We start from the raw sequence: 24113 nt of genomic DNA, 5'->3' as shown, positions 1-24113 counted from the left end.
AGGTGTTAGAAGTGTTTTGCATGATTTTTGAAGTTAGACCCTGAAATGTCAGAAAACAGCCTTTCAGCGCAGAACAAAGTTGGTTCAGGCAATGCAAGCTGAATCTCGGTCCCACTTTAACTTTGCAGTCTGTGCATGAATAAAACCTATTTTGCAACACAGAGAAACATATCTGAAGGTGTTAGAAGTGTTTTGCATGATTTTTGAAGTTAGAGCCTGAAATGTCAGAAAACAGCTTTTCAGCGCAGAACAAAGCTGGTTCCAGCAATGCAAGCTGAATCTCTGTCCCACTTTAAATTTACACTCTGTGCATGAATAAAAGCTATTTTGCAACACAGAGAAACATATCTGAAGGTGTTAGAAGTGTTTTGCATGATTTTTGAAGTTAGACCCTGAAATGTCAGAAAACAGCGTTTCAGCGCAGAACAAAGTTGGTTCAGGCAATGCAAGCTGAATCTCGGTCCCACTTTAACTTTGCAGTCTGTGCATGAATAAAACCTATTTTGCAACACAGAGAAACATATCTGAAGGTGTTAGAAGTGTTTTGCATGACTTTTGAAGTTAGACCCTGAAATGTCAGAAAACAGCTTTTCAGCGCAGAACAAAGTTGGTTCAGGCAATGCAAGCTTAATCTCTGTCCCACTTTAAATTTACACTCTGTGCTTGAATAAAAGCTATTTTGCAACACAGAGAAACATATCTGAAGGTGTTAGAAGTGTTTTGCATGATTTTTGAAGTTAGACCCTGAAATGTCAGAAAACAGCGTTTCAGCGCAGAACAAAGTTGGTTCAGGCAATGCAAGCTGAATCTCTGTCTCAGTTTAAATTTGCAGTCTGTGCATGAATAAAACCTATTTTGCAACACAGAGAAACATATCTGAAGGTGTTAGAAGTGTTTTGCATGATTTTTGAAGTTAGACCCTGAAATGTCAGAAAACAGCTTTTCAGCGCAGAACAAAGCTGGTTACAGCAATGCAAGCTGAATCTCTGTCCCACTTTAACTTTGCAGTCTGTGCATGAATAAAACCTATTTTGCAACACAGAGAAACATATCTGAAGGTGTTAGAAGTGTTTTGCATGATTTTTGAAGTTAGAGCCTGAAATGTCAGAAAACAGCGTTTCAGTGCAGTACAAACTTGGTTCAAGCAATGCAAGCTGAATATAGGTTCCATTTTAAAATTGCAGTCTGTGCATTAATAAAACCTATTTTGCAACACAGAGAAACATATCTGAAGGTGTTAGAAGTGTTTTGCATGATTTTTGAAGTTAGACCCTGAAATGTCAGAAAACAGCGTTTCAGCGCAAAACAAAGTTGGTTCAGGCAATGCAAGCTGAATCTCTGTCCCACTTTAAATTTGCAGTCTGTGCATGAATAAAACCTATTTTGCAATACAGAGAAACATATCTGAAGGTGTTAGAAGTGTTTTGCATGATTTTTGAAGTTAGACCCTGAAATGTCAGAAAACAGCTTTTCAGCGCAGAACAAAGTTGGTTCAGGCAATGCAAGCTGAATCTCTGTCCCACTTTAACTTTGCAGTCTGTGCATGAATAAAACCTATTTTGCAACACAGAGAAACATATCTGAAGGTGTTAGAAGTGTTTTGCATGATTTTTGAAGTTAGACCCTGAAATGTCAGAAAACAGCTTTTCAGCGCAGAACAAAGTTGGTTCAGGCAATGCAAGCTGAATCTTGGTCCCACTTTAAATTTACACTCTGTGCATGAATAAAAGCTATTTTGCAACACAGAGAAACATATCTGAAGGTGTTAGAAGTGTTTTGCATGATTTTTGAAGTTAGACCCTGAAATGTCAGAAAACAGCTTTTCAGCGCAGAAAAAAGTTGGTTCAGGCAATGCAAGCTGAATCTCTGTCTCACTTTAAATTTGCAGTCTGTGCATGAATAAAACCTATTTTGCAACACAGAGAAACATATCTGAAGGTGTTAGAAGTGTTTTGCATGATTTTTGAAGTTAGACCCTGAAATGTCAGAAAACAGCTTTTCAGCGCAGAACAAAGCTGGTTACAGCAATGCAAGCTGAATCTCTGTCCCACTTTAACTTTGCAGTCTGTGCATGAATAAAACCTATTTTGCAACACAGAGAAACATATCTGAAGGTGTTAGAAGTGTTTTGCATGATTTTTGAAGTTAGACCATGAAATGTCAGAAAACAGCTTTTCAGCGCAGAACAAAGTTGGTTCAGGCAATGCAAGCTGAATCTCGGTCCCACTTTAACTTTGCAGTCTGTGCATGAATAAAAGCTATTTTGCAACACAGAGAAACATATATGAAGGTGTTAGAAGTGTTTTGCATGATTTTTGAAGTTAGACCCTGAAATGTCAGAAAACAGCTTTTCAGCGCAGAACAACGTTGGTTCAGGCAATGCAAGCTGAATCTTGGTCCCACTTTAAATTTACACTCTGTGCATGAATAAAAGCTATTTTGCAACACAGAGAAACATATCTGAAGGTGTTAGAAGTGTTTTGCATGATTTTTGAAGTTAGACCCTGAAATGTCAGAAAACAGCTTTTCAGCGCAGAAAAAAGTTGGTTCAGGCAATGCAAGCTGAATCTCTGTCTCACTTTAAATTTACACTCTGTGCATGAATAAAACCTATTTTGCAACACAGGAAAACATATCTGAAGGTGTTAGAAGTGTTTTGCATGATTTTTGAAGTTAGACCCTCAAATGTCAGAAAACAGCGTTTCAGCGCAGAACAAAGTTGGTTCAGGCAATGCAAGCTGAATCTCTGTCCCACTTTAACTTTGCAGTCTGTGCATGAATAAAAGCTATTTTGCAACACAGAGAAACATATCTGAAGGTGTTAGAAGTGTTTTGCATGATTTTTGAAGTTAGAGCCTGAAATGTCAGAAAACAGCTTTTCAAGCACAGAACAAAGTTGGTTGCAGCAGTGCAAGCTGAATTTCTGTCCCACTTTAAAATTGCAGTCTGTGCATGAATAAAACCTATTTTGCAACACAGAGAAACATATCTGAAGGTGTTAGAAGTGTTTTGCATGATTTTTGAAGTTAGAGCCTGAAATGTCAGAAAACAGCGTTTCAGTGCAGTACAAACTTGGTTCAAGCAATGCAAGCTGAATATAGGTTCCATTTTAAAATTGCAGTCTGTGCATTAATAAAACCTATTTTGCAACACAGAGAAACATATCTGAAGGTGTTAGAAGTGTTTTGCATGATTTTTGAAGTTAGACCCTGAAATGTCAGAAAACAGCGTTTCAGCGCAAAACAAAGTTGGTTCAGGCAATGCAAGCTGAATCTCTGTCCCACTTTAAATTTGCAGTCTGTGCATGAATAAAACCTATTTTGCAATACAGAGAAACATATCTGAAGGTGTTAGAAGTGTTTTGCATGATTTTTGAAGTTAGACCCTGAAATGTCAGAAAACAGCGTTTCAGTGCAGTACAAACTTGGTTCCAGCAATGCAAGCTGAATCTCTGTCCCACTTTAAAATTGCAGTCTGTGCATGAACAAAACCTATTTTGCAACACAGAGAAACATATCTGAAGATGTTAGAAGTGTTTTGCATGATTTTTGAAGTTAGAGCCTGAAATGTCAGAAAACAGCGTTTCAGTGCAGTACATACTTGGTTCAAGCAATGCAAGCTAAATATAGGTTCCATTTTAAAATTGCAGTCTGTGCATGAATAAAACCTATTTTGCAACATGGAGAAACATATCTGAAGGTGTTAGAAGTGTTTTGCATGATTTTTGAAGTTAGAGCCTGAAATGTCAGAAAACAGCGTTTCAGCGCAGAACAAACTTGGTTCAAGCAATAAAAGCTGAATCTCGGTTCCACTTTAAAATTGCAGTCTGTGCATGAATAAAACCTATTTTGCAACACAGAGAAACATATCTGAAGGTGTTAGAAGTGTTTTGCATGATTTTTGAAGTTAGAGCCTGAAATGTCAGAAAACAGCGTTTCAGTGCAGTACAAACTTGGTTCCAGCAATGCAAGCTGAATCTCTGCCCCATTTTAAAATTGCAGTCTGTGCATGAATAAAACCTATTTTGCAACACAGAGAAACATATCTGAAGGTGTTAGAAGTGTTTTGCATGATTTTTGAAGTTAGAGCCTGAAATGTCAGAAAACAGCGTTTCAGCGCAGAACAAACTTGGTTCAAGCAATAAAAGCTGAATCTCGGTTCCACTTTAAAATTGCAGTCTGTGCATGAATAAAACCTATTTTGCAACACAGAGAAACATATCTGAAGGTGTTAGAAGTGTTTTGCATGATTTTTGAAGTTAGAGCCTGAAATGTCAGAAAACAGCGTTTCAGTGCAGTACAAACTTGGTTCAAGCAATGCAAGCTAAATATAGGTTCCATTTTAAAATTGCAGTCTATGCATGAATAAAACCTATTTTGCAACACAGAGAAACATATCTGAAGGTGTTAGAAGTGTTTTGCATGATTTTTGAAGTTAGAGCCTGAAATGTCAGAAAACAGCGTTTCAGCGCAGAACAAACTTGGTTCAAGCAATAAAAGCTGAATCTCGGTTCCACTTTAAAATTGCAGTCTGTGCATGAATAAAACCTATTTTGCAACACAGAGAAACATATCTGAAGGTGTTTGAAGTGTTTTGCATGATTTTTGAAGTTAGAGCCTGAAATGTCAGAAAAAAGCTTTTCAGCGCAGAACAAAGCTGGTTCCAGCAATGCAAGCTGAATCTCTGTCCCACTTTAAAATTGCAGTCTGTGCATGAATAAAACCTATTTTTCAACACAGAGAAACATATCTGAAGGTGTTTGAAGTGTTTTGCATGATTTTTGAAGTTAGAGCCTGAAATGTCAGAAAACAGCTTTTCAGCACAGAACAAAGTTGGTTGCAGCAATGCAAGCTGAATCTCTGTCCCACTTTAAAATTGCAGTCTGTGCATGAATAAAACCTATTTTGCAACACAGAGAAACATATCTGAAGGTGTTAGAAGTGTTTTGCATGATTTTTGAAGTTAGACCCTGAAATGTCAGAAAACAGCGTTTCAGCGCAGAACAAAGTTGGTTCAGGCAATGCAAGCTGAATCTCGGTCCCACTTTAACTTTGCAGTCTGTGCATGAATAAAACCTATTTTGCAACACAGAGAAACATATCTGAAGGTGTTAGAAGTGTTTTGCATGATTTTTGAAGTTAGACCCTGAAATGTCAGAAAACAGCTTTTCAGCGCAGAACAAAGTTGGCTCAGGCAATGCAAGCTGAATCTCTGTCCCACTTTAAATTTACACTCTGTGCATGAATAAAAGCTATTTTGCAACACAGAGAAACATATCTGAAGGTGTTAGAAGTGTTTTGCATGATTTTTGAAGTTAGAGCCTGAAATGTCAGAAAACAGCTTTTCAGCGCAGAACAAAGCTGGTTCCAGCAATGCAAGCTGAATCTCTGTCCCACTTTAAATTTACACTCTGTGCATGAATAAAAGCTATTTTGCAACACAGAGAAACATATCTGAAGGTGTTAGAAGTGTTTTGCATGATTTTTGAAGTTAGACCCTGAAATGTCAGAAAACAGCCTTTCAGCGCAGAACAAAGTTGGTTCAGGCAATGCAAGCTGAATCTCGGTCCCACTTTAACTTTGCAGTCTGTGCATGAATAAAACCTATTTTGCAACACAGAGAAACATATCTGAAGGTGTTAGAAGTGTTTTGCATGATTTTTGAAGTTAGAGCCTGAAATGTCAGAAAACAGCTTTTCAGCGCAGAACAAAGCTGGTTCCAGCAATGCAAGCTGAATCTCTGTCCCACTTTAAATTTACACTCTGTGCATGAATAAAAGCTATTTTGCAATACAGAGAAACATATCTGAAGGTGTTAGAAGTGTTTTGCATGATTTTTGAAGTTAGACCCTGAAATGTCAGAAAACAGCGTTTCAGCGCAGAACAAAGTTGGTTCAGGCAATGCAAGCTGAATCTCGGTCCCACTTTAACTTTGCAGTCTGTGCATGAATAAAACCTATTTTGCAACACAGAGAAACATATCTGAAGGTGTTAGAAGTGTTTTGCATGACTTTTGAAGTTAGACCCTGAAATGTCAGAAAACAGCTTTTCAGCGCAGAACAAAGTTGGTTCAGGCAATGCAAGCTTAATCTCTGTCCCACTTTAAATTTACACTCTGTGCTTGAATAAAAGCTATTTTGCAACACAGAGAAACATATCTGAAGGTGTTAGAAGTGTTTTGCATGATTTTTGAAGTTAGAGCCTGAAATGTCAGAAAACAGCTTTTCAGCGCAGAACAAAGCTGGTTACAGCAATGCAAGCTGAATCTCTGTCCCACTTTAACTTTGCAGTCTGTGCACGAATAAAACCTATTTTGCAACACAGAGAAACATATCTGAAGGTGTTAGAAGTGTTTTGCATGATTTTTGAAGTTAGACCATGAAATGTCAGAAAACAGCTTTTCAGCGCAGAACAAAGTTGGTTCAGGCAATGCAAGCTGAATCTCGGTCCCACTTTAACTTTGCAGTCTGTGCATGAATAAAAGCTATTTTGCAACACAGAGAAACATATCTGAAGGTGTTAGAAGTGTTTTGCATGATTTGTGAAGTTAGACCCTGAAATGTCAGAAAACAGCTTTTCAGCGCAGAACAACGTTGGTTCAGGCAATGCAAGCTGAATCTTGGTCCCACTTTAAATTTACACTCTGTGCATGAATAAAAGCTATTTTGCAACACAGAGAAACATATCTGAAGGTGTTAGAAGTGTTTTGCATGATTTTTGAAGTTAGACCCTGAAATGTCAGAAAACAGCTTTTCAGCGCAGAAAAAAGTTGGTTCAGGCAATGCAAGCTGAATCTCTGTCTCACTTTAAATTTACACTCTGTGCATGAATAAAACCTATTTTGCAACACAGGAAAACATATCTGAAGGTGTTAGAAGTGTTTTGCATGATTTTTGAAGTTAGACCCTCAAATGTCAGAAAACAGCGTTTCAGCGCAGAACAAAGTTGGTTCAGGCAATGCAAGCTGAATCTCTGTCCCACTTTAACTTTGCAGTCTGTGCATGAATAAAAGCTATTTTGCAACACAGAGAAACATATCTGAAGGTGTTAGAAGTGTTTTGCATGATTTTTGAAGTTAGAGCCTGAAATGTCAGAAAACAGCTTTTCAAGCACAGAACAAAGTTGGTTGCAGCAATGCAAGCTGAATTTCTGTCCCACTTTAAAATTGCAGTCTGTGCATGAATAAAACCTATTTTGCAACACAGAGAAACATATCTGAAGGTGTTAGAAGTGTTTTGCATGATTTTTGAAGTTAGACCCTGAAATGTCAGAAAACAGCGTTTCAGCGCAAAACAAAGTTGGTTCAGGCAATGCAAGCTGAATCTCTGTCCCACTTTAAAATTGCAGTCTGTGCATGAATAAAACCTATTTTTCAACACAGAGAAACATATCTGAAGGTGTTTGAAGTGTTTTGCATGATTTTTGAAGTTAGAGCCTGAAATGTCAGAAAACAGCTTTTCAGCACAGAACAAAGTTGGTTGCAGCAATGCAAGCTGAATCTCTGTCCCACTTTAAAATTGCAGTCTGTGCATGAATAAAACCTATTTTGCAACACAGAGAAACATATCTGAAGGTGTTAGAAGTGTTTTGCATGATTTTTGAAGTTAGAGCCTGAAATGTCAGAAAACAGCGTTTCAGTGCAGTACAAACTTGGTTCAAGCAATGCAAGCTGAATATAGGTTCCATTTTAAAATTGCAGTCTGTGCATGAATAAAACCTATTTTGCAACACAGAGAAACATATCTGAAGGTGTTAGAAGTGTTTTGCACTATTTTTGAAGTTAGAGCCTGAAATGTCAGAAAACAGCGTTTCAGCGCAGAACAAACTTGGTTCAAGCAATAAAAGCTGAATCTCGGTTCCACTTTAAAATTGCAGTCTGTGCATGGATAAAACCTATTTTGCAACACAGAGAAACATATCTGAAGGTGTTAGAAGAGTTTTGCATGATTTTTGAAGTTAGATCCTGAAATGTCAGAAAACAGCTTTTCAGCGCAGAACAAAGCTGGTTCCAGCAATGCAAGCTGAATCTCTGTCCCACTTTAAATTTACACTCTGTGCATGAATAAAAGCTATTTTGCAACACAGAGAAACATATCTGAAGGTGTTAGAAGTGTTTTGCATGATTTTTGAAGTTAGACCCTGAAATGTCAGAAAACAGCCTTTCAGCGCAGAACAAAGTTGGTTCAGGCAATGCAAGCTGAATCTCGGTCCCACTTTAACTTTGCAGTCTGTGCATGAATAAAACCTATTTTGCAACACAGAGAAACATATCTGAAGGTGTTAGAAGTGTTTTGCATGATTTTTGAAGTTAGAGCCTGAAATGTCAGAAAACAGCTTTTCAGCGCAGAACAAAGTTGGTTCAGGCAATGCAAGCTGAATCTCTGTCTCACTTTAAATTTGCAGTCTGTGCATGAATAAAAAACCTATTTTGCAATACAGAGAAACATATCTGAAGGTGTTAGAAGTGTTTTGCATGATTTTTGAAGTTAGACCCTGAAATGTCAGAAAACAGCGTTTCAGTGCAGTACAAACTTGGTTCCAGCAATGCAAGCTGAATCTCTGTCCCACTTTAAAATTGCAGTCTGTGCATGAACAAAACCTATTTTGCAACACAGAGAAACATATCTGAAGGTGTTAGAAGTGTTTTGCATGATTTTTGAAGTTAGAGCCTGAAATGTCAGAAAACAGCGTTTCAGTGCAGTACAAACTTGGTTCAAGCAATGCAAGCTAAATATAGGTTCCATTTTAACATTGCAGTCTGTGCATGAATAAAACCTATTTTGCAACACGGAGAAACATATCTGAAGGTGTTAGAAGTGTTTTGCATGATTTTTGAAGTTAGAGCCTGAAATGTCAGAAAACAACGTTTCAGCGCAGAACAAACTTGGTTCAAGCAATAAAAGCTGAATCTCGGTTCCACTTTAAAATTGCAGTCTGTGCATGAATAAAACCTATTTTGCAACACAGAGAAACATATCTGAAGGTGTTTGAAGTGTTTTGCATGATTTTTGAAGTTAGAGCCTGAAATGTCAGAAAACAGCTTTTCAGCGCAGAACAAAGCTGGTTCCAGCAATGCAAGCTGAATCTCTGTCCCACTTTAAAATTGCAGTCTGTGCATGAATAAAACCTATTTTTCAACACAGAGAAACATATCTGAAGGTGTTTGAAGTGTTTTGCATGATTTTTGAAGTTAGAGCCTGAAATGTCAGAAAACAGCTTTTCAGCACAGAACAAAGTTGGTTGCAGCAATGCAAGCTGAATCTCTGTCCCACTTTAAAATTGCAGTCTGTGCATGAATAAAACCTATTTTGCAACACAGAGAAACATATCTGAAGGTGTTAGAAGTGTTTTGCATGATTTTTGAAGTTAGAGCCTGAAATGTCAGAAAACAGCGTTTCAGTGCAGTACAAACTTGGTTCAAGCAATGCAAGCTGAATATAGGTTCCATTTTAAAATTGCAGTCTGTGCATGAATAAAACCTATTTTGCAACACAGAGAAACATATCTGAAGGTGTTAGAAGTGTTTTGCATGATTTTTGAAGTTAGAGCCTGAAATGTCAGAAAACAGCGTTTCAGCGCAGAACAAACTTGGTTCAAGCAATAAAAGCTGAATCTCGGTTCCACTTTAAAATTGCAGTCTGTGCATGGATAAAACCTATTTTGCAACACAGAGAAACATATCTGAAGGTGTTAGAAGAGTTTTGCATGATTTTTGAAGTTAGATCCTGAAATGTCAGAAAACAGCTTTTCAGCGCAGAACAAAGCTGGTTCCAGCAATGCAAGCTGAATCTCTGTCCCACTTTAAATTTACACTCTGTGCATGAATAAAAGCTATTTTGCAACACAGAGAAACATATCTGAAGGTGTTAGAAGTGTTTTGCATGATTTTTGAAGTTAGACCCTGAAATGTCAGAAAACAGCCTTTCAGCGCAGAACAAAGTTGGTTCAGGCAATGCAAGCTGAATCTCGGTCCCACTTTAACTTTGCAGTCTGTGCATGAATAAAACCTATTTTGCAACACAGAGAAACATATCTGAAGGTGTTAGAAGTGTTTTGCATGATTTTTGAAGTTAGAGCCTGAAATGTCAGAAAACAGCTTTTCAGCGCAGAACAAAGCTGGTTCCAGCAATGCAAGCTGAATCTCTGTCCCACTTTAAATTTACACTCTGTGCATGAATAAAAGCTATTTTGCAACACAGAGAAACATATCTGAAGGTGTTAGAAGTGTTTTGCATGATTTTTGAAGTTAGAGCCTGAAATGTCAGAAAACAGCGTTTCAGTGCAGTACAAACTTGGTTCAAGCAATGCAAGCTGAATATAGGTTCCATTTTAAAATTGCAGTCTGTGCATGAATAAAACCTATTTTGCAACACAGAGAAACATATCTGAAGGTGTTAGAAGTGTTTTGCATGGTTTTTGAAATTAGAGCCTGAAATGTCAGAAAAACAGCGTTTCAGCGCAGAACAAACTTGGTTCAAGCAATAAAAGCTGAATCTCGGTTCCACTTTAAAATTGCAGTCTGTGCATGAATAAAACCTATTTTGCAACAAAGAGAAACATATCTGAAGGTGTTAGAAGTGTTTTGCATGATTTTTGAAGTTAGACCCTGAAATGTCAGAAAACAGCGTTTCAGCGCAGAACAAAGTTGGTTCAGGCAATGCAAGCTGAATCTCTGTCCCACTTTAAATTTGCAGTCTGTGCATGAATAAAAGCTATTTTGCAACACAGAGAAACATATCTGAAGGTGTTAGAAGTGTTTTGCATGAATTTTGAAGTTAGACCCTGAAATGTCAGGAAACAGCGTTTCAGCGCAGAACAAAGTTGGTTCAGGCAATGCAAGCTGAATCTCTGTCCCACTTTAAATTTACACTCTGTGCATGAATAAAAGCTATTTTGCAACACAGAGAAACATATCTGAAGGTGTTAGAAGTCTTTTGCATGATTTTTGAAGTTAGAGCCTGAAATGTCAGAAAACAGCGTTTCAGTGCAGTACAAACTTGGTTCAAGCAATGCAAGCTGAATATAGGTTCCATTTTAAAATTGCAGTCTGTGCATGAATAAAACCTATTTTGCAACACAGAGAAACATATCTGAAGGTGTTAGAAGTGTTTTGAATGATTTTTGAAGTTAGAGCCTGAAATGTCAGAAAACAGCGTTTCAGTGCAGTACAAACTTGGTTCCAGCAATGCAAGCTGAATCTCTGTCCCACTTTAAAATTGCAGTCTGTGCATGAATAAAACCTATTTTGCAACACAGAGAAACATATCTGAAGGTGTTAGAAGTGTTTTGCATGATTTTTGAAGTTAGAGCCTGAAATGTCAGAAAACAGCGTTTCAGCGCAGAACAAACTTGGTTCAAGCAATAAAAGCTGAATCTCGGTTCCACTTTAAAATTGCAGTCTGTGCATGAATAAAACCTATTTTGCAACACAGAGAAACATATCTGAAGGTGTTAGAAGTGTTTTGCATGATTTTTGAAGTTAGAGCCTGAAATGTCAGAAAACAGCGTTTCAGTGCAGTACAAACTTGGTTCCAGCAATGCAAGCTGAATCTCGGTTCCACTTTAAAATTGCAGTCTGTACATGAATAAAACCTATTTTGCAACACAGAGAAACATATCTGAAGGTGTTAGAAGTGTTTTGCATGATTTTTGAAGTTAGAGCCTGAAATGTCAGAAAACAGCGTTTCAGTGCAGTACAAACTTGGTTCCAGCATTGCAAGCTGAATCTCTGTCCCACTTTAAAATTGCAGTCTGTGCATGAATAAAACCTATTTTGCAACACAGAGAAACATATCTGAAGGTGTTAGAAGTGTTTTGCATGATTTTTGAAGTTAGATCCTGAAATGTCAGAAAACAGCTTTTCAGCGCAGAACAAAGCTGGTTCCAGCAATGCAAGCTGAATCTCTGTCCCACTTTAAAATTGCAGTCTGTGCATGAATAAAACCTATTTTGCAACACAGAGAAACATATCTGAAGGTGTTAGAAGTGTTTTGCATGATTTTTGAAGTTAGATCCTGAAATGTCAGAAAACAGCTTTTCAGCGCAGAACAAAGCTGGTTCCAGCAATGCAAGCTGAATCTCTGTCCCACTTTAAAATTGCAGTCTGTGCATGAATAAAACCTATTTTGCAACACAGAGAAACATATCTGAAGGTGTTAGAAGTGTTTTGCATGATTTTTGAAGTTAGAGCCTGAAATGTCAGAAAACAGCGTTTCAGTGCAGTACAAAGTTGGTTCCAGCAATGCAAGCTGAATCTCTGTCCCACTTTAATATTGCAGTCTGTGCATGAATAAAACCTATTTTGCAACACAGAGAAACATATCTGAAGGTGTTAGAAGTGTTTTGCATGATTTTTGAAGTTAGACCCTGAAATGTCAGAAAACAGCTTTTCAGCGCAGAACAAAGCTGGTTACAGCAATGCAAGCTGAATCTCTGTCCCACTTTAACTTTGCAGTCTGTGCATGAATAAAACCTATTTTGCAACACAGAGAAACATATCTGAAGGTGTTAGAAGTGTTTTGCATGATTTTTGAAGTTACATCCTGAAATGTCAGAAAACAGCTTTTCAGCGCAGAACAAAGCTGGTTCCAGCAATGCAAGCTGAATCTCTGTCCCACTTTAAAATTGCAGTCTGTGCATGAATAAAACCTATTTTGCAACACAGAGAAACATATCTGAAGGTGTTAGAAGTGTTTTGCATGATTTTTGAAGTTAGAGCCTGAAATGTCAGAAAACAGCGTTTCAGTGCAGTACAAACTTGGGTCAAGCAATGCAAGCTGAATATAGGTTCCATTTTAAAATTGCAGTCTGTGCATGAATAAAACCTATTTTGCAACACAGAGAAACATATCTGAAGGTGTTAGAAGTGTTTTGCATGATTTTTGAAGTTAGAGCCTGAAATGTCAGAAAACAGCGTTTCAGTGCAATACAAAGTTGGTTCCAGCAATGCAAGCTGAATCTCTGTCCCACTTTAATATTGCAGTCTGTGCATGAATAAAACCTATTTTGCAACACAGAGAAACATATCTGAAGGTGTTAGAAGTGTTTTGCATGATTTTTGAAGTTAGAGCCTGAAATGTCAGAAAACAGCGTTTCAGTGCAGTACAAACTTGGTTCAAGCAATGCAAGCTGAATATAGGTTCCATTTTAAAATTGCAGTCTGTGCATGAATAAAACCTATTTTGCAACACAGAGAAACATATCTGAAGGTGTTAGAAGTGTTTTGCATGATTTTTGAAGTTAGAGCCTGAAATGTCAGAAAACAGCGTTTCAGTGCAGTACAAACTTGGTTCAAGCAATGCAAGCTGAATATAGGTTCCATTTTAAAATTGCAGTCTGTGCATGAATAAAACCTATTTTGCAACACAGAGAAACATATCTGAAGGTGTTAGAAGTGTTTTGCATGATTTTTGAAGTTAGACCCTGAAATGTCAGAAAACAGCTTTTCAGCGCAGAACAAAGTTGGTTCAGGCAATGCAAGCTGAATCTCTGTCCCACTTTAAATTTACACTCTGTGCATGAATAAAAGCTATTTTGCAACACAGAGAAACATATCTGAAGGTGTTAGAAGTCTTTTGCATGATTTTTGAAGTTAGAGCCTGAAATGTCAGAAAACAGCGTTTCAGTGCAGTACAAACTTGGTTCAAGCAATGCAAGCTGAATATAGGTTCCATTTTAAAATTGCAGTCTGTGCATGAATAAAACCTATTTTGCAACACAGAGAAACATATCTGAAGGTGTTAGAAGTGTTTTGCATGATTTTTGAAGTTAGAGCCTGAAATGTCAGAAAACAGCGTTTCAGTGCAGTACAAACTTGGTTCCAGCAATGCAAGCTGAATCTCTGTCCCACTTTAAAATTGCAGTCTGTGCATGAATAAAACCTATTTTGCAACACAGAGAAACATATCTGAAGGTGTTAGAAGTGTTTTGCATGATTTTTGAAGTTAGAGCCTGAAATGTCAGAAAACAGCGTTTCAGCGCAGAACAAACTTGGTTCAAGCAATAAAAGCTGAATCTCGGTTCCACTTTAAAATTGCAGTCTGTGCATGAATAAAACCTATTTTGCAACACAGAGAAACATATCTGAAGGTGTTAGAAGTGTTTTGCATGATTTTTGAAGTTAGAGCCTGAAATGTCAGAAAACAGCGTTTCAGTGCAGTACAAACTTGGTTCCAGCAATGCAAGCTGAATCTCGGTTCCACTTTAAAATTGCAGTCTGTACATGAATAAAACCTATTTTGCAACACAGAGAAACATATCTGAAGGTGTTAGAAGTGTTTTGCATGATTTTTGAAGTTAGAGCCTGAAATGTCAGAAAACAGCGTTTCAGTGCAGTACAAACTTGGTTCCAGCATTGCAAGCTGAATCTCTGTCCCACTTTAAAATTGCAGTCTGTGCATGAATAAAACCTATTTTGCAACACAGAGAAACATATCTGAAGGTGTTAGAAGTGTTTTGCATGATTTTTGAAGTTAGAGCCTGAAATGTCAGAAAAAAGCGTTTCAGTGCAGTACAAAGTTGGTTCCAGCAATGCAAGCTGAATCTCTGTCCCACTTTAATATTGCAGTCTGTGCATGAATAAAACCTATTTTGCAACACAGAGAAACATATCTGAAGGTGTTAGAAGTGTTTTGCATGATTTTTGAAGTTAGATCCTGAAATGTCAGAAAACAGCTTTTCAGCGCAGAACAAAGCTGGTTCCAGCAATGCAAGCTGAATCTCTGTCCCACTTTAAAATTGCAGTCTGTGCATGAATAAAACCTATTTTGCAACACAGAGAAACATATCTGAAGGTGTTAGAAGTGTTTTGCATGATTTTTGAAGTTAGAGCCTGAAATGTCAGAAAACAGCGTTTCAGTGCAGTACAAAGTTGGTTCCAGCAATGCAAGCTGAATCTCTGTCCCACTTTAATATTGCAGTCTGTGCATGAATAAAACCTATTTTGCAACACAGAGAAACATATCTGAAGGTGTTAGAAGTGTTTTGCATGATTTTTGAAGTTAGACCCTGAAATGTCAGAAAACAGCTTTTCAGCGCAGAACAAAGCTGGTTACAGCAATGCAAGCTGAATCTCTGTCCCACTTTAACTTTGCAGTCTGTGCATGAATAAAACCTATTTTGCAACACAGAGAAACATATCTGAAGGTGTTAGAAGTGTTTTGCATGATTTTTGAAGTTAGACCATGAAATGTCAGAAAACAGCTTTTCAGCGCAGAACAAAGTTGGTTCAGGCAATGCAAGCTGAATCTCGGTCCCACTTTAACTTTGCAGTCTGTGCATGAATAAAAGCTATTTTGCAACACAGAGAAACATATCTGAAGGTGTTAGAAGTGTTTTGCATGATTTTTGAAGTTAGACCCTGAAATGTCAGAAAACAGCTTTTCAGCGCAGAACAACGTTGGTTCAGGCAATGCAAGCTGAATCTTGGTCCCACTTTAAATTTACACTCTGTGCATGAATAAAAGCTATTTTGCAACACAGAGAAACATATCTGAAGGTGTTAGAAGTGTTTTGCATGATTTTTGAAGTTAGACCCTGAAATGTCAGAAAACAGCTTTTCAGCGCAGAAAAAAGTTGGTTCAGGCAATGCAAGCTGAATCTCTGTCTCACTTTAAATTTACACTCTGTGCATGAATAAAACCTATTTTGCAACACAGGAAAACATATCTGAAGGTGTTAGAAGTGTTTTGCATGATTTTTGAAGTTAGACCCTCAAATGTCAGAAAACAGCGTTTCAGCGCAGAACAAAGTTGGTTCAGGCAATGCAAGCTGAATCTCTGTCCTACTTTAACTTTGCAGTCTGTGCATGAATAAAAGCTATTTTGCAACACAGAGAAACATATCTGAAGGTGTTAGAAGTGTTTTGCATGATTTTTGAAGTTAGAGCCTGAAATGTCAGAAAACAGCTTTTCAAGCACAGAACAAAGTTGGTTGCAGCAATGCAAGCTGAATTTCTGTCCCACTTTAAAATTGCAGTCTGTGCATGAATAAAACCTATTTTGCAACACAGAGAAACATATCTGAAGGTGTTAGAAGTGTTTTGCATGATTTTTGAAGTTAGAGCCTGAAATGTCAGAAAACAGCGTTTCAGTGCAGTACAAACTTGGGTCAAGCAATGCAAGCTGAATATAGGTTCCATTTTAAAATTGCAGTCTGTGCATGAATAAAACCTATTTTGCAACACAGAGAAACATATCTGAAGGTGTTAGAAGTGTTTTGCATGATTTTTGAAGTTAGAGCCTGAAATGTCAGAAAACAGCGTTTCAGTGCAATACAAAGTTGGTTCCAGCAATGCAAGCTGAATCTCTGTCCCACTTTAATATTGCAGTCTGTGCATGAATAAAACCTATTTTGCAACACAGAGAAACATATCTGAAGGTGTTAGAAGTGTTTTGCATGATTTTTGAAGTTAGAGCCTGAAATGTCAGAAAACAGCGTTTCAGTGCAGTACAAACTTGGTTCAAGCAATGCAAGCTGAATATAGGTTCCATTTTAAAATTGCAGTCTGTGCATGAATAAAACCTATTTTGCAACACAGAGAAACATATCTGAAGGTGTTAGAAGTGTTTTGCATGATTTTTGAAGTTAGAGCCTGAAATGTCAGAAAACAGCGTTTCAGTGCAGTACAAACTTGGTTCAAGCAATGCAAGCTGAATATAGGTTCCATTTTAAAATTGCAGTCTGTGCATGAATAAAACCTATTTTGCAACACAGAGAAACATATCTGAAGGTGTTAGAAGTGTTTTGCATGATTTTTGAAGTTAGACCCTGAAATGTCAGAAAACAGCTTTTCAGCGCAGAACAACGTTGGTTCAGGCAATGCAAGCTGAATCTCTGTCCCACTTTAAATTTACACTCTGTGCATGAATAAAAGCTATTTTGCAACACAGAGAAACATATCTGAAGGTGTTAGAAGTCTTTTGCATGATTTTTGAAGTTAGAGCCTGAAATGTCAGAAAACAGCGTTTCAGTGCAGTACAAACTTGGTTCAAGCAATGCAAGCTGAATATAGGTTCCATTTTAAAATTGCAGTCTGTGCATGAATAAAACCTATTTTGCAACACAGAGAAACATATCTGAAGGTGTTAGAAGTGTTTTGCATGATTTTTGAAGTTAGAGCCTGAAATGTCAGAAAACAGCGTTTCAGTGCAGTACAAACTTGGTTCCAGCAATGCAAGCTGAATCTCTGTCCCACTTTAAAATTGCAGTCTGTGCATGAATAAAACCCATTTTGCAACACAGAGAAACATATCTGAAGGTGTTAGAAGTGTTTTGCATGATTTTTGAAGTTAGAGCCTGAAATGTCAGAAAACAGCGTTTCAGCGCAGAACAAACTTGGTTCAAGCAATAAAAGCTGAATCTCGGTTCCACTTTAAAATTGCAGTCTGTGCATGAATAAAACCTATTTTGCAACACAGAGAAACATATCTGAAGGTGTTAGAAGTGTTTTGCATGATTTTTGAAGTTAGAGCCTGAAATGTCAGAAAACAGCGTTTCAGTGCAGTACAAACTTGGTTCCAGCAATGCAAGCTGAATCTCGGTTCCACTTTAAAATTGCAGTCTGTACATGAATAAAACCTATTTTGCAACACAGAGAAACATATCTGAAGGTGTTAGAAGTGTTTTGCATGATTTTTGAAGTTAGAGCCTGAAATGTCAGAAAACAGCGTTTCAGTGCAGTACAAACTTGGTTCCAGCATTGCAAGCTGAATCTCTGTCCCACTTTAAAATTGCAGTCTGTGCATGAATAAAACCTATTTTGCAACACAGAGAAACATATCTGAAGGTGTTAGAAGTGTTTTGCATGATTTTTGAAGTTAGAGCCTGAAATGTCAGAAAACAGCGTTTCAGTGCAGTACAAAGTTGGTTCCAGCAATGCAAGCTGAATCTCTGTCCCACTTTAATATTGCAGTCTGTGCATGAATAAAACCTATTTTGCAACACAGAGAAACATATCTGAAGGTGTTAGAAGTGTTTTGCATGATTTTTGAAGTTAGATCCTGAAATGTCAGAAAACAGCTTTTCAGCGCAGAACAAAGCTGGTTCCAGCAATGCAAGCTGAATCTCTGTCCCACTTTAAAATTGCAGTCTGTGCATGAATAAAACCTATTTTGCAACACAGAGAAACATATCTGAAGGTGTTAGAAGTGTTTTGCATGATTTTTGAAGTTAGAGCCTGAAATGTCAGAAAACAGCGTTTCAGTGCAGTACAAAGTTGGTTCCAGCAATGCAAGCTGAATCTCTGTCCCACTTTAATATTGCAGTCTGTGCATGAATAAAACCTATTTTGCAACACAGAGAAACATATCTGAAGGTGTTAGAAGTGTTTTGCATGATTTTTGAAGTTAGACCCTGAAATGTCAGAAAACAGCTTTTCAGCGCAGAACAAAGCTGGTTACAGCAATGCAAGCTGAATCTCTGTCCCACTTTAACTTTGCAGTCTGTGCATGAATAAAACCTATTTTGCAACACAGAGAAACATATCTGAAGGTGTTAGAAGTGTTTTGCATGATTTTTGAAGTTAGACCATGAAATGTCAGAAAACAGCTTTTCAGCGCAGAACAAAGTTGGTTCAGGCAATGCAAGCTGAATCTCGGTCCCACTTTAACTTTGCAGTCTGTGCATGAATAAAAGCTATTTTGCAACACAGAGAAACATATCTGAAGGTGTTAGAAGTGTTTTGCATGATTTTTGAAGTTAGACCCTGAAATGTCAGAAAACAGCTTTTCAGCGCAGAACAACGTTGGTTCAGGCAATGCAAGCTGAATCTTGGTCCCACTTTAAATTTACACTCTGTGCATGAATAAAAGCTATTTTGCAACACAGAGAAACATATCTGAAGGTGTTAGAAGTGTTTTGCATGATTTTTGAAGTTAGACCCTGAAATGTCAGAAAACAGCTTTTCAGCGCAGAAAAAAGTTGGTTCAGGCAATGCAAGCTGAATCTCTGTCTCACTTTAAATTTACACTCTGTGCATGAATAAAACCTATTTTGCAACACAGGAAAACATATCTGAAGGTGTTAGAAGTGTTTTGCATGATTTTTGAAGTTAGACCCTCAAATGTCAGAAAACAGCGTTTCAGCGCAGAACAAAGTTGGTTCAGGCAATGCAAGCTGAATCTCTGTCCCACTTTAACTTTGCAGTCTGTGCATGAATAAAAGCTATTTTGCAACACAGAGAAACATATCTGAAGGTGTTAGAAGTGTTTTGCATGATTTTTGAAGTTAGAGCCTGAAATGTCAGAAAACAGCTTTTCAAGCACAGAACAAAGTTGGTTGCAGCAATGCAAGCTGAATTTCTGTCCCACTTTAAAATTGCAGTCTGTGCATGAATAAAACCTATTTTGCAACACAGAGAAACATATCTGAAGGTGTTAGAAGTGTTTTGCATGATTTTTGAAGTTACAGCCTGAAATGTCAGAAAACAGCGTTTCAGTGCAGTACAAACTTGGTTCAAGCAATGCAAGCTGAATATAGGTTCCAATTTAAAATTGCAGTCTGTGCATTAATAACACCTATTTTGCAACACAGAGAAACATATCTGAAGGTGTTAGAAGTGTTTTGCATGATTTTTGAAGTTAGACCCTGAAATGTCAGAAAACAGCGTTTCAGTGCAGTACAAACTTGGTTCCAGCAATGCAAGCTGAATCTCTGTCCCACTTTAAAATTGCAGTCTGTGCATGAACAAAACCTATTTTGCAACACAGAGAAACATATCTGAAGGTGTTAGAAGTGTTTTGCATGATTTTTGAAGTTAGAGCCTGAAATGTCAGAAAACAGCGTTTCAGTGCAGTACAAACTTGGTTCAAGCAATGCAAGCTAAATATAGGTTCCATTTTAAAATTGCAGTCTGTGCATGAATAAAACCTATTTTGCAACACGGAGAAACATATCTGAAGGTGTTAGAAGTGTTTTGCATGATTTTTGAAGTTAGAGCCTGAAATGTCAGAAAACAGCGTTTCAGCGCAGAACAAACTTGGTTCAAGCAATAAAAGCTGAATCTCGGTTCCACTTTAAAATTGCAGTCTGTGCATGAATAAAACCTATTTTGCAACACAGAGAAACATATCTGAAGGTGTTAGAAGTGTTTTGCATGATTTTTGAAGTTAGAGCCTGAAATGTCAGAAAACAGCGTTTCAGTGCAGTACAAACTTGGTTCCAGCAATACAAGCTGAATCTCTGCCCCATTTTAAAATTGCAGTCTGTGCATGAATAAAACCTATTTTGCAACACAGAGAAACATATCTGAAGGTGTTAGAAGTGTTTTGCATGATTTTTGAAGTTAGAGCCTGAAATGTCAGAAAACAGCGTTTCAGCGCAGAACAAACTTGGTTCAAGCAATAAAAGCTGAATCTCGGTTCCACTTTAAAATTGCAGTCTGTGCATGAATAAAACCTATTTTGCAACACAGAGAAACATATCTGAAGGTGTTAGAAGTGTTTTGCATGATTTTTGAAGTTAGAGCCTGAATTGTCAGAAAACAGCGTTTCAGTGCAGTACAAACTTGGTTCAAGCAATGCAAGCTAAATATAGGTTCCATTTTAAAATTGCAGTCTATGCATGAATAAAACCTATTTTGCAACACAGAGAAACATATCTGAAGGTGTTAGAAGTGTTTTGCATGATTTTTGAAGTTAGAGCCTGAAATGTCAGAAAACAGCGTTTCAGCGCAGAACAAACTTGGTTCAAGCAATAAAAGCTGAATCTCGGTTCCACTTTAAAATTGCAGTCTGTGCATGAATAAAACCTATTTTGCAACACAGAGAAACATATCTGAAGGTGTTTGAAGTGTTTTGAATGATTTTTGAAGTTAGAGCCTGAAATGTCAGAAAACAGCTTTTCAGCGCAGAACAAAGCTGGTTCCAGCAATGCAAGCTGAATCTCTGTCCCACTTTAAAATTGCAGTCTGTGCATGAATAAAACCTATTTTTCAACACAGAGAAACATATCTGAAGGTGTTTGAAGTGTTTTGCATGATTTTTGAAGTTAGAGCCTGAAATGTCAGAAAACAGCTTTTCAGCACAGAACAAAGTTGGTTGCAGCAATGCAAGCTGAATCTCTGTCCCACTTTAAAATTGCAGTCTGTGCATGAATAAAACCTATTTTGCAACACAGAGAAACATATCTGAAGGTGTTAGAAGTGTTTTGCATGATTTTTGAAGTTAGAGCCTGAAATGTCAGAAAACAGCGTTTCAGTGCAGTACAAACTTGGTTCAAGCAATGCAAGCTGAATATAGGTTCCATTTTAAAATTGCAGTCTGTGCATGAATAAAACCTATTTTGCAACACAGAGAAACATATCTGAAGGTGTTAGAAGTGTTTTGCATGATTTTTGAAGTTAGAGCCTGAAATGTCAGAAAACAGCTTTTCAGCGCAGAACAAACTTGGTTCAAGCAATAAAAGCTGAATCTCGGTTCCACTTTAAAATTGCAGTCTGTGCATGGATAAAACCTATTTTGCAACACAGAGAAACATATCTGAAGGTGTTAGAAGTGTTTTGCATGATTTTTGAAGTTAGATCCTGAAATGTCAGAAAACAGCTTTTCAGCGCAGAACAAAGCTGGTTCCAGCAATGCAAGCTGAATCTCTGTCCCACTTTAAATTTACACTCTGTGCATGAATAAAAGCTATTTTGCAACACAGAGAAACATATCTGAAGGTGTTAGAAGTGTTTTGCATGATTTTTGAAGTTAGACCCTGAAATGTCAGAAAACAGCGTTTCAGCACAGAACAAAGTTGGTTCAGGCAATGCAAGCTGAATCTCGGTCCCACTTTAACTTTGCAGTCTGTGCATGAATAAAACCTATTTTGCAACACAGAGAAACATATCTGAAGGTGTTAGAAGTGTTTTGCATGATTTTTGAAGTTAGACCCTGAAATGTCAGAAAACAGCTTTTCAGCGCAGAACAAAGTTGGCTCAGGCAATGCAAGCTGAATCTCTGTCCCACTTTAAATTTACACTCTGTGCATGAATAAAAGCTATTTTGCAACACAGAGAAACATATCTGAAGGTGTTAGAAGTGTTTTGCATGATTTTTGAAGTTAGACCCTGAAATGTCAGAAAACAGCTTTTCAGCGCAGAACAAAGCTGGTTCCAGCAATGCAAGCTGAATCTCTGTCCCACTTTAAATTTACACTCTGTGCATGAATAAAAGCTATTTTGCAACACAGAGAAACATATCTGAAGGTGTTAGAAGTGTTTTGCATGATTTTTGAAGTTAGACCCTGAAATGTCAGAAAACAGCCTTTCAGCGCAGAACAAAGTTGGTTCAGGCAATGCAAGCTGAATCTCGGTCCCACTTTAACTTTGCAGTCTGTGCATGAATAAAACCTATTTTGCAACACAGAGAAACATATCTGAAGGTGTTAGAAGTGTTTTGCATGATTTTTGAAGTTAGAGCCTGAAATGTCAGAAAACAGCTTTTCAGCGCAGAACAAAGCTGGTTCCAGCAATGCAAGCTGAATCTCTGTCCCACTTTAAGTTTACACTCTGTGCATGAATAAAAGCTATTTTGCAATACAGAGAAACATATCTGAAGGTGTTAGAAGTGTTTTGCATGATTTTTGAAGTTAGACCCTGAAATGTCAGAAAACAGCGTTTCAGCGCAGAACAAAGTTGGTTCAGGCAATGCAAGCTGAATCTCGGTCCCACTTTAACTTTGCAGTCTGTGCATGAATAAAACCTATTTTGCAACACAGAGAAACATATCTGAAGGTGTTAGAAGTGTTTTGCATGACTTTTGAAGTTAGACCCTGAAATGTCAGAAAACAGCTTTTCAGCGCAGAACAAAGTTGGTTCAGGCAATGCAAGCTTAATCTCTGTCCCACTTTAAATTTACACTCTGTGCTTGAATAAAAGCTATTTTGCAACACAGAGAAACATATCTGAAGGTGTTAGAAGTGTTTTGCCTGATTTTTGAAGTTAGACCCTGAAATGTCAGAAAACAGCGTTTCAGCGCAGAACAAAGTTGGTTCAGGCAATGCAAGCTGAATCTCTGTCTCACTTTAAATTTGCAGTCTGTGCATGAATAAAACCTATTTTGCAACACAGAGAAACATATCTGAAGGTGTTAGAAGTGTTTTGCATGATTTTTGAAGTTAGACCCTGAAATGTCAGAAAACAGCTTTTCAGCGCAGAACAAAGCTGGTTACAGCAATGCAAGCTGAATCTCTGTCCCACTTTAACTTTGCAGTCTGTGCATGAATAAAACCTATTTTGCAACACAGAGAAACATATCTGAAGGTGTTAGAAGTGTTTTGCATGATTTTTGAAGTTAGACCATGAAATGTCAGAAAACAGCTTTTCAGCGCAGAACAAAGTTGGTTCAGGCAATGCAAGCTGAATCTCGGTCCCACTTTAACTTTGCAGTCTGTGCATGAATAAAAGCTATTTTGCAACACAGAGAAACATATCTGAAGGTGTTAGAAGTGTTTTGCATGATTTTTGAAGTTAGACCCTGAAATGTCAGAAAACAGCTTTTCAGCGCAGAACAACGTTGGTTCAGGCAATGCAAGCTGAATCTTGGTCCCACTTTAAATTTACACTCTGTGCATGAATAAAAGCTATTTTGCAACACAGAGAAACATATCTGAAGGTGTTAGAAGTGTTTTGCATGATTTTTGAAGTTAGACCCTGAAATGTCAGAAAACAGCTTTTAAGCGCAGAAAAAAGTTGGTTCAGGCAATGCAAGCTGAATCTCTGTCTCACTTTAAATTTACACTCTGTGCATGAATAAAACCTATTTTGCAACACAGGAAAACATATCTGAAGGTGTTAGAAGTGTTTTGCATGATTTTTGAAGTTAGACCCTCAAATGTCAGAAAACAGCGTTTCAGCGCAGAACAAAGTTGGTTCAGGCAATGCAAGCTGAATCTCTGTCCCACTTTAACTTTGCAGTCTGTGCATGAATAAAAGCTATTTTGCAACACAGAGAAACATATCTGAAGGTGTTAGAAGTGTTTTGCATGATTTTTGAAGTTAGAGCCTGAAATGTCAGAAAACAGCTTTTCAAGCACAGAACAAAGTTGGTTGCAGCAATGCAAGCTGAATTTCTGTCCCACTTTAAAATTGCAGTCTGTGCATGAATAAAACCTATTTTGCAACACAGAGAAACA

The sequence above is a fragment of the Garra rufa genome, chromosome 20 (genome assembly GCF_049309525.1).
Source record: "Garra rufa chromosome 20, GarRuf1.0, whole genome shotgun sequence".
Classification (NCBI taxonomy): domain Eukaryota; kingdom Metazoa; phylum Chordata; class Actinopteri; order Cypriniformes; family Cyprinidae; genus Garra; species Garra rufa.
This window is presented reverse-complemented; position numbering follows the sequence as displayed.